Raw genomic sequence first — 3,653 nt, 5'->3', positions numbered from 1 at the left:
GAAATGCCCGATCGGAAATTATTTTTTTACAGAAAAACATTTTTCTGTTTTACAGAAAAACATTGTAATGTGGACGGGACCTTAGCCTTCCTCTCTATTGCCTCACTTTCCAGAATAAACAGTCCATGGCAGATTAAGCTATGGGTCACTTTCCAAAATTTATATGGTTCTGATGGGTACATTCTTCCTATTACTGGAGTCTATGGGAGGTTTGTAGGGTTTTTTCTTTTCTTTTTTTTATCGCCGTAGGCAACGTCTCACAAGGAGCATGATTGAAGGGCGCTTGAACATCACCAAGGTCATTGAGCACCGAATGGCCTGAAGAAAATTAATAAAATAAAACTGTGTGACCCAGAGTGAACCCTCTGCAAAGCTCCCTTATGACAGGTTTTATTTGCCGCCCATTTTTTGAGGTCTAAGGAGTTCCAGCGTCGACCTTTTGCCTGGTTCATTTTAAAAAGGAAACTGGATGTAAACACGGGAGAGCTAATTACCCCAGCAGCACATGGAGGACGGCGAGCTCCGCTGAGCAGAAAATGTCTGAGGGCATCACAGTCATTTCAGCAGGACAGACACGCGACCCGTAACTGAGCGTTGGAGACGAGGTGAATGTAAACTTTTACAAATGTTATAATTTAATACATAAAACCTTACTAGACTTAGGGTGCAAATAAGAATAAAAGCATTCATTTCATTATTTATCATGGCACCAGTTCACTGTTCCTGTCTGCCCTCACCTGCAGTCAAGTCCTCAACTTGTCTACTCTGTCTGTCTGCACCCGTGTCCTGTCCCAGCTCACTCCAGCATTATCACCTGCAGCAACAATATATATATATATATACACACACACACACACACACCACTATACTGTATATATAAATATATAAAACATATGTATATAAAATGTATTTAGTATTCCAAACTTTGTGCACACTAGGTCCAAGCCAGGATTCGAACTCACAGCCTTGGAGGTGTGATGTCACATCGCTATAGCCAATTTACTAGTTGATGTGCATTTTAAGTAAAATTAAAAAATGAATCCATCCTTCAGTAGCACAATCAACTGTTTAGCATACAGTACAGGACAAAAGTTTGGACACATCTTCTCATTCAATGTGTTTTCTTTATTTTCATGAGCATTTACGTTGGTAGATTCTCACTGAAGGCGTCAAAACTATGAATGAACACATGTGGAGTTATGTACTTAACAAAAAAAGGTGAAATAACTGAAAACATGTTTTATATTTATATCACCTGAAATGGTTCTCCAACAGTCTTGAAGGAGTTCCCAGAGGTGTTTAGCACTTCACTCTGCGGTCCAGCATACTCCACCCAATCAGAATGAGGCCTATAATAAACCCCGCCCCCCACATTGGCATGCAGGCTTGCAGCACGTGATAAACACACAGGTCATAATGAGTTATGCCTCAACAGATGAAAATTTGGGTTCTCCCGTCCCGCTCACGTAAATGCAAGCTGAAGATTGGCTCGCAAGCTCCAATTATCACTCCATTTCCACAGCCAATGACTTTATAATTCTATATATAATTCAATAACATATTTCTAGAACTCATCAATTGATAGCAAGAGTGCTGGAGAAAAAAATGACTTTTCACGGTAGTATAATTCAGATATTGATGGTTATGGAAATCTCAGTCAGTTGGGGTTTTTTTGTAAATGTAAAATATAGAATAACGAGTGTTATTAAAATACTATTGGTGCGGGTAAATTCAGCGTCAGGCTGACGTGCAGATGGCAGCAGCTTTGCTTGGTGTCCCACCAGGAGATTGTGATGGAGCGCATTGGGCATGTTTGCTGATGTCTCCACAGAAAGAGACGGACGCAAGCGAGAAAGTGCTGCTTACTGATCCAGACAACCATAAGACAAACTCTACATACACAGTCTAACAATACAAATACATAATACACTAATACAAAATTGTGTAAAATGATTGTGCTGCCTCACTTATAATTACAGCAATTACTGTACTTCATAGTTGATCTTTTTTTTGTATTAAAAGGGTAACAAACACCAATGTTTTTAGAGCCACAATTCCAGATATGGCCAAATTGTTTCTGTCTATTCCAGAACCGTCTCCGAACACAATCACGAAGATTTTAGATCTTAGCAGTTAGTCCCATAATTTTCCACTATTATTCAACTTTTTTTTTCATAAATTGACGGCCAGCTCAAGTACAAGATGATACGCAGGCATTCAGCACAACAGCAATCGTTCCCTCTTCCATGTTTGTTTGTCACTCGGCGGCAATGTCACACACCGCTGACAGGTGCACACCACCAGGCATCAGGCAGCCGTCCCCAGAGGAAATTCAGGCCCAGACGAAGTCTGCATTGGCAGGATGGGAACATTTTGCGTAGAGCAATAAGTTTCCTGACACACTGCTCCATAAAATCCCCTCTGGGATGCTAATGGGACCCCAGAGGCAGTTCCTGAAGACTCGTACACCAGAGACAGCTATCCTCATACCTTCAGGAGTCAGAAACGGCGAGAAGCCACCTGAAGCTTGGGGGCGAATGGGAGGAAGATGCTGTCCCACTGTTTGATGTGTGCAGAGCACCCGCTCTGGTTTTGATGTCTGGGGGCTCACAGAGCTTTGTGGCATCTGACACATCCAGACCAACCTTCCTTCAACCCTGCTGGTGAATTGGAGGGCGTGGCAGCCATGAAAGAGCGCGTTATGAGCAGTTATGCACTCAATGACAAATAAGTGAATGAATACATTCATAGAACATTTAATAGATGCTAGGGTCCAGCTAACAGACTTCAGTATTTAGAGTTTATCATCATATTATAATCATTTCAGATATCAGTGTTAGAGTAATCGTTGGAGTGCGATTAAATAGCGAAACAGACCCATAATGGGAAGGTTGCTGGTTCGAATCCCAAACCGCTGAGGTGCCGCTGAGTAAAGCACCATGTCATGGCTGCCCACTGCTCACCAAGGGTGATGGTGCTGTGCGGCAGTGTTTCACAATGACAATCACTTCACTTTCACTTTATTACATGATATTGTCTGTATATCAGATTATATCATATATAACAACAAGGCTATGTGTCCAAGGTCCTTCTAGATTTTTTTTTTCAAATGATGATTAACACCCGTATGAAAATGTGGGACTTATTAATGTTGAGCTCTTCTCCAGAAAGTAATTAGAGCAGCAGAAGACACATATATTGTTCAGAAACGATATATGTGGCGACCCTGAACCATCAAGCTGGCCTTTGAAGTGCCACAGACTGGCCCACGTGAACAAAATAAAAGCCGGCGCTCAGTTCAGATCAATGCGGATCAATGGCGAACTGGTTCTGCATTTTCATTCGCATTCCCTCCGCCGTAAGAGCTGACTCCTTTCGTTTGTTCTTTCTTTCTTTCTTTCTTTCTTTCTTTCTTTTTCTTCTCATTCCTGCTGCTGCTCTAAATCGTCTCTGTCATTTAGCAGAAGCACTTCTGGTGGCATCCAGCTCATTCACTCCTGAAACCAGCTGTTAAAAAGTCTTTTTTTTCTGAGGAACTTTCTCCCGTCTCTCCTCCCTTTGGGTCTTTCTGGAGTATCTGGAATTTTGTCCTGGGCCAGACGGCTTTAATACTGAGAATGAGCTGCAGTGAGGGCGATGGAGAGAGACAGACT

The sequence above is a fragment of the Denticeps clupeoides genome, chromosome 14 (assembly GCF_900700375.1).
Source record: "Denticeps clupeoides chromosome 14, fDenClu1.1, whole genome shotgun sequence".
Classification (NCBI taxonomy): Eukaryota; Metazoa; Chordata; class Actinopteri; order Clupeiformes; family Denticipitidae; genus Denticeps; species Denticeps clupeoides.
Note: the sequence above shows the minus strand (reverse complement) of the source record.